Source organism: Montipora foliosa, chromosome 6, assembly GCF_036669935.1.
Source record: "Montipora foliosa isolate CH-2021 chromosome 6, ASM3666993v2, whole genome shotgun sequence".
In the NCBI taxonomy this organism is placed as follows: domain Eukaryota; kingdom Metazoa; phylum Cnidaria; class Anthozoa; order Scleractinia; family Acroporidae; genus Montipora; species Montipora foliosa.
In genome coordinates, this window is record NC_090874.1 from 19,745,897 (window position 1) to 19,753,791 (window position 7,895).

Genomic DNA, 7,895 nt, shown 5'->3' on the forward strand with positions numbered 1-7,895 from the left:
TCCGGTCCGGTCCGATCCGATCCGATCCGATCCGATCCGATCCGATCCGATCCGATCCGGTCCGGTCCGGTCCGGTCCGGTCCGGTCCGGTCCGGTCCGATCCGATCCGATCCGGGTTTTGCCAACGGCCCTGAAGGCTCGATTTTGAACCTTCGCTTTGTCAAAAATATGATGCGCTCGCTGCCTAAACCGGTTTGACCGGAGTGACTAGCCCAGAAACTTGGGCTGCCGTGACTTAAAAAGACTTCACACGATTTCTGCAGATCCTCTGTTGCTCACCCTCTGGTGAGCTTTAAAGAGGCTCAGCTCGCAGGGTGCCTACTGCCCTCATTTTGAAACAAATATTCTTTTGAAATTTGCTCGTCGTAGCGAGGCTAGAAAGGCTTATTAGCATTAAAACGAAAGAATATTTTATTTGCCCTTCATCATGAAAGAGGTCTATTTAAAGGTCTACAAAAGCCTTTTCAGCATCGCTGAATACCAAAGCAAAACATTTTACCTTGATTTACATGTATATCGAATATGTTTACATTTCAATTAAACCTTCACACAATTGTAATGTATTTATCCACTGCGTTCATGAGCCGAAGATCAAATGGCATCGCTTACATGAGTGGGCAATCTGATATTAGTAAATGCGCTGACCAGTTAAGTTATCGTTAACAACAAAATGGCGACTACGTTCGGTTGGAAGCGAAAACTTCCTCAAAATGTTGCAAGAAAAAGAGCTGCCTTATTTGATGATAGCAATCAGATTGCAGAAAACGATGAAAACGGACCATATGAAGAGGACTGGCGTGTTCTTTTGGTAAAGAGAAGCGGAATACTTAGTATCGAAGACAGCCTAATTAAAAGTAAGAGGCTTGAAGACGAAGGAGTTTCTCTTGCAGAAGAACAACGGTAAGCTAGACATGTGTTAAGCACATTATTTTTATGTACCATTCGCTTGTACAATATTTTTAGTACATTACTGGTTACTTAAAGCTTAATCTAGCTCAGCTGTAAATCTGTTCTTGTTAAGCTACGGCAGTTTTCGGCAAGATTTCCGTACAGGTCCCTACTTCATTATGCATACGGTCCTTTGTTTCAAGAAAACAATAGCGATAACAATAGACGCCCTTTGGTAGTGTAGCGCTTTGTTTGGTCTTCTTAGAGGTTTTTTTTCTAAGTCTATATGGACTTAAATAAAATCGGTAAAATTTTTGACTGAAATACGGAAAATCGAACATTTTCAACTTAATTTTTGCACTTTTCTAGCAATTTTAGCCATTTGTCAATTTTAAAATAAGCGAAAGAAGTGGAATTTTAAGAAATCTTTGTACATATACGGTTCAGATTCTCATGTACAAAACAAACGGACCAAATAAAAGTTTGCAGCAATTGAATGCCTACCTTCTTTTTGCTCGTAAAATTGTCCTTCGTTTCTCTGTCAATTCACCAAAGCACTGCAAAGTGTGGGTTTGTTTTCTTTCCTGTATAATGTACGGCTCTTTTCGCCGAATCACGAGCAGTGCATAGAGAGGGCTCTTTATCGCACATTGTACAAATCAGCGATATGCTCAATGATGTTTCCGAATGGATCACTTTTGTTTTGCTGACGCCACAACCACTCCTGTAGGTAGCTTTCAAACAGATTCACGGATGTTCCTGCACGAGGCATACTTCGTTTTACTCCCCACCATGTATTTTCAATGCGCTGCGTGTGGGCAAGCGTGTCTGGGTCAACGAAGTTTAGGCGATGGTTAACTCTGAGATGATGATAGCCCTCGTCTTGTAGGCAATCGTAAGCTTTCCACATGTCGCTCATCACGCGTGTTCCAGGCAATATTTGAGCGCGGATAATTGGCAAGAGTGTCTCTTTATCCCTGCGCTCTACCGGGACAAGGAAGCAGGCCTTGGTTTCCCGGCAAATGCCACCAAAGACCCACTGTCCTTCGATGTAGCGACCTTTGTGATACTTCATCTTGGACTCATCAATCTCAACAGTTGTACCAGGACCGCCTATTGGCCTCGCATGTTGTTTCATTATTCTATCTGCACAAACCTCCCGGCAATAGTTATACCAATCTATCACCGTTTCTGTCGAGGTGGTTTCTTCATCTAACGCGGTTTCGTGCACTGCTTGTGTTGTGGTGAATTTATGCGCCCAAGCGTAAGTTAGGGCTAATATTTTTTCAAGGGAAAGCTTACTACCAGAGAACCATGACTTCTGGCGGATTGAAGCTTGTCCATTGCAGTTTTTTCTAGAGCATCGCCAAACAAATCCATCCCCCGATGCAGTTCGTCTTTGCCATTTGAGTGCGTTTCCGCACTCAGGTTTAGGGCATTTCATTGACGACGAGAGTAGATTGTGCTCTTTGCACCACTCTATGCTCCGCTCGTGATCGGCTAAAAGTCGGGATAGTTTCCATAAGTTTATATTTGATTCTTGAGAGGCGGCCATCAAGTTTCAAAATTCACAGTTTGCTGAAAAAGAGGGGTTAACGTCGACTCAAAGATTTTATATTGCAATAAATCGTGCATAAAAAATTTCCCATATAGGATGCCCCAATCACAAGGAGGTATACTCTTCCGTGTAGTGCTCTTTAAGTGTGCAGCACGGGGGATGAAAAAACAAGCAATTCAGACATTCACAGATATGCTCGATTAACGTCCAAAAGAATTTGACTGGGTTCAACCTTAAGCCTAAAGGGTTACGGTTAGCATTATTAAGGGGTGACGTTGTTTCAAAAGAAGCAAAATCAGTGCATTTATTGGTGGTCGGCACGGCACGCGTATATAATTACTTATCATTGTTATGTAAATTGTCGTCCAGAATTCCAAAGAAATATCATTATCAAGGTGTGAATTAGCAACTTGACACGTTAGCTCAGTGGTCTAGAAGAGGGACAAGTAATCCAGAGGTTTACAGTGATACGGAGTTCAAGGCAGACTGCGAGAGACTTCGAAAAAAGGACAGAAAAAGCCGAGCGGGATCTGGAGAAGACAGACAGGACAAAGGAATCGAAAGAGGAAAGCTGGGACGAAAAGAAAGAGAGACGTTGTGAGCAAAAAGGGCAAAGAAAAGAGAGAGGGTGAAAAAAGAGAGGGAGCGAGCGAGAGAGAGAGAATGAGATCCACTTTTGATCATCCCGTAAGTACAAATTAGCCATGTATATATTCGATTCCCTTGGGTATACGCATTGTTCTAGAAAACAATAGCGCGAATGAATAATTAATATATTCTGCATGCATAATGAAGTAGGGACCTGTACGGAAATCATTCCCAGTTTTCTTATGAGAATTTAGTTTAGTCTAATGCATGCACTGACGCTGTAAGGTCTCAGTGGTTTTCTATGGTTGCAGACAGGTTGCCATGTTTGGAAAGCACATATTAACAGTCTATAATTGGCTGATCATGTATCAATTGCGTATCGTGTATTTGCTATTTGGATATGCTCAAATGCAATTTAATACCGATGTTCTCGTGACGTCACCCATTGTTATTAATATGCCAACCAGAACGTAATTTGCTGTTGAAACAATGACTTCTTTTCTCTGGTGCGCCTTTCCAGTCAATCTTCAAACAGCTTGATTGTGTAATGCATCTATTACATTTCTGTTGTGTAATTCTTATTAACTTTCTTTGTGCTTTTTTATTTTGTTTTGGTGTATTTTACATCTCCTCCCATAAATTCAAATATAAGTGTTTAGCACATTTATTCTTTTTTTGCCCTTTTTAGACTTAAGGAATATTTGAGACCCTGCGTACTTGTAGACCAATAAGTACTCATCAGTTTGAAATAGTATTTTTAGGGTAGTCCATCAGGGTAGTCAATGGGCTAGGGGATAGTGTTTTGTCCACCACCCAGAAATTGAAACAAAAATGCTTAGCCAGAGCAAAGTTAAACCAACAATGTGGAACGGTTTATTTATGGCATTTTCACACTATGGCACGTAGATAAACAGGAAATCAACCTGTTCATTGCACAAACTAATATTACTTCAAGCTAACTATAAAGTTAATTGCTTAAATTTCAGAAAAGGAGATCACTTTCCTAGAACGACAACAGTATACAAAGGAAAACGATTTGAAAAAGAATCTATTCTCCATATCAAAACATATCATCAGCCGACTGAAACCTTGCAATACACAGATTGAAGCGATCATGTGTTGCATACTTAATTAGAATGAAAACAAAAATACAGCACAAATATAAATACACATAGAAAACGAATATAAAATAAAAGGAGCCAAAAAAAAAAAAGAAATGTGCTTAACACATATTTAAATTATTGACAGGAAAGGCATGCCATACTTTTCTTCCGTGGTTGGCAAATTTGAATGTGAAAAGAAATGTGACATTAATGTTTGTAAACAAGAGATGTAGATAAATGACAGTGAAATGGGAAAGAAATATTTCAAATCAAGGAAAACATTTGGCCAAGTCAAGCTTCAGTCTTTAGTGGCAGTCTAAAACACACATCACAGGTCACTGTACAATTTGTCACTGTGCCACAGATAAATAAAAGGAACCTTTTGGCTTAGTTGTTCATCAGTAGAGCAGGGACTTCTAGTCTTGATCTGTGGAATGAGGCCTGTGTTTTAGACTTGCCTTGTCTTTAGCGTTGCTGACTTTGAATTCCTCTGAACCTGGTGTAGTACTCTAGCCACTGGAAAATGGTGTCTCTAGCTGAAAAAAGCCACGAGATTTACTTTACAAATTCACTTCATGTTTGTTTTTCTGAATACAGTTGGACCTCGATTACCCAGACTTCTTCTCTGATCCCAATTTTTTCATGAATCAAGGCTGTTGCCTAACAGGAGCCCGGTAGCCTGGGGCTCCCAAAGAATAGCTCTGGGCTCCTTAATTTTTCACAGCAACACCTTTCACTTCATATGTTGGGCTCCTAAGTTCTCAGCGTTTAGCTCTGAGGGCCCCTTTAAAATTTTCTTAGGCAGCAGCCTTGTGAATATTTATTAGTCATGATCAAGATCCATAGCCATATTCTTTTCAAACTACAGCATTGAAAAGTGAAGTAAAGGCGAGTTTGTTTCGCTTGCAAAAGCAAAAGCAGCGCTTGCACCCGTGGTAACAAATGAAGAACTTTCGAATGAGTTCTGATTGGCTTAGAGTTGATTTGTTGCTGAGTGAAATTTCACGCTCTATTGGCTCGTTCAGTGTGGTATGCAAAATAAACAAGCTATACGGCATCAGGAATGTTTATTCATGATCATCATGTCCTTGAAGCGTAAGCAATCTGTTTTTTCAATAAAAGATAAACAGTCTATAATTTTGCGATTAGAGAAAGGAGAAAAATCTAACAATTTGTTAGCTGAATATGGCATTAGGAAGCGGCAGATATCTGATATCTGCAAGAACAAGGAAAAGATCATGAAGTTTGCCGACATGTGGACATGTATTCACAACGGACAGTGAAGGTGTAGACCATATTGTTTTCCAAACAATTTGCAAATGTTTTGTTTCACGATTAAATGTTGCTTTCTTAATATAATCAGTTTTTGTTCCTCATTGATATTGATATTCTCGATTATCCGGACCCTCGATTATCTTGACTATTTTGTCTAGTCCCAACGAGTCCGTATAATCGAAGTTCGACTGCAATTATTGTAGGTGTTATAATATTAAATTTTGAACTGTAATTTTAGGTACTGGGAAGCCATCACAAGATTCACAAGATGGAATGAAGCAATAGCGTTAACACTCTTTTTAACCAACATTGGATTGGGGGGAGGGGGTAAAGTGGGAAGAATGTAATCTTTATCACACAGACAAATTAGCGCTAACATTTTCCCAACGAGTTTTGTCCAAGATTGTAGATCGTTTATCAACTGGAGCCAAAAGTCCCTACAGTGTACGGATTCCTCAAGGCGTTTTCAGATGTGATCGATGGAGCTTTGACAGCCCATACATCATAATCAATGAATCACCGAGCATAACAGTTCCAAAGAAATTGATCATTTTATTTTAAGTACATATTCGAGGGGAGGGATAAGAATTTCAAATTTCATTAACTTGCACACAGGCAAAGAAATCATGAGACCTTTGCTAACACTTTAATGCATCCAAAGTCTTTTACATCAAGACATACCAGTCATGGTATAAAATATGAATCTGAAGCAATTCATGCCTATGTGAAATAAATGAACAATAGATCAATGCCTGTGCAAGTGTTCAGAAGTGGTCTTGTTGTTTATCAATTGAAAAAGAACCAGTGCTGGCCTGCTCACCAGATGGAAAAGTCTTCGATACAGGCAGCACAAACCCATTTGGTTTGCTTGAAGTTAAATGCCCAGAGACAAAGTTTCTTTAACTCCATTAGAGGCTTGCTCTGATCCGAACTTCTGTTGTGAGAACAGTAATGGAATCACAGGAGCAAAGTGGTGTGACTGTGGTGTTCACAAAGAAAGGCCTGTCGGTCGAAAGAATTGCCTTTGATCACCAGTACTGGCATGATCTGGAAAGAAAACTTCTGCTCCACTACTATGAACATTTCATTGATTTTGCTGCTGCTGAAATGCTTTAATTAAGGGCTATGATTTATGTTTTGAAATTTAAGTGTTATACAGCAACTGAGTGAATTTGTACAGGCAAACTCCCATTCAGCTTATGTATTAATGCTCCTCCCCCAACCACCCCCCCCCCCCCCCTTCAAAAAAAAATGGCAATGAACCCTTAACACTCATGAGCATCACTTGAACAAGATATTAAAATGTGATGCATTCATTATTATGATAAACAACAACAGTTTTAAATGTGAACAACTACAGGGAAGATATCTGTTTACAAACATTGCTTTTGCTATTCAAATGTGCCAACCACAGGAACTATGAAAGACCCTTTGTTTCGACAGCCAAGGAGGCTCTGGTTGGCACATTAATGACAATTGGTGACGTCAACGATATCTTCCCTATTCTACGATCTCGCTTACCCATATATGGCTAGGTCACGATAGTGGACTTCGGACTACGGACTACGGACTACGGAATTGAACTAGATATTGACCAAGATAATGTAACAATTTTTTTTTAAGAAATTCGGCTAAAATTCCTTCGAACAAAGTGTAGGCTACCAGTAGCCTCTTGTTTCTTTAGCATCAGGGCAACAAAGGTGCGCTTAAAATAAAAAATGGTGTGAACCCAGGAGTTTCATACCTTGGTGGAATTTGATCGTCCGCGTAAAAGGAGTCCGAGGAAGGACTGTTGGCAGTGACTGACGTTTCAAAGACCTGAGTGGAAATTATCTTCAGCCGTGTGACGCTTTGAAATTCAAAGGAATGTAGTGATACTCTGCTCTGTGTTGTGATCGTTTCCGTTGTTGTGGCTGAAATATTCATGCAAAATATCGAGGAACAAGCCCCAAGCACACACTACCCTTCTGGCTACGTTACGTTGATGATAATAACACGGCAATACACAGACCAAGTTAAAGAATTCCACCAACGCCTTAATTAACAAACAAAACGCTAACATCCAGTTCACCAAAGAGATCGTAAAAAACGGTAAAATACCTCAGTTTTCTAGACTGCTTTGTTACACGTAACAGGAATTATCAGCCTACGTACCTTTTTACAGACTATTGTACCAAACATCTTACAATTCCACGACACACAAAGTGACCACTCCTCTATACCGAAACCTTGACGAAGGGAGCACAAGTAGTTTGTGACTCAAACGACAGTTTAGCTAGCGAAACTAATTTTGAGTACTAAAACAACGTTTTTACTGAGGAAGAACAACTAAAGCACAGATTTCGTCAAACGCAACACACACAGCAGACAAAACGACAACAGTCCTAACACGTCAACCGTTACCGTGCAACAACGACAATACCGTACATAAGAGGGACTTCCAAAACAATCGCACGCATACAACCTTACAACATACGCGTTGC

General features: G+C 40.0%; 1 long non-coding RNA gene across 1 annotated transcript; it reads left to right on the top strand.

Moving 5' to 3' along the window:
* The first annotated feature begins 647 nt into the window (after positions 1–647).
* LOC138006917 (uncharacterized) lies at positions 648–6,161 on the top strand. The gene is made up of 2 exons (XR_011123956.1): positions 648–900; positions 5,651–6,161. It is a non-coding gene; the product is annotated as an uncharacterized lncRNA (long non-coding RNA).
* Positions 6,162–7,895: the final 1,734 nt, after the last annotated feature.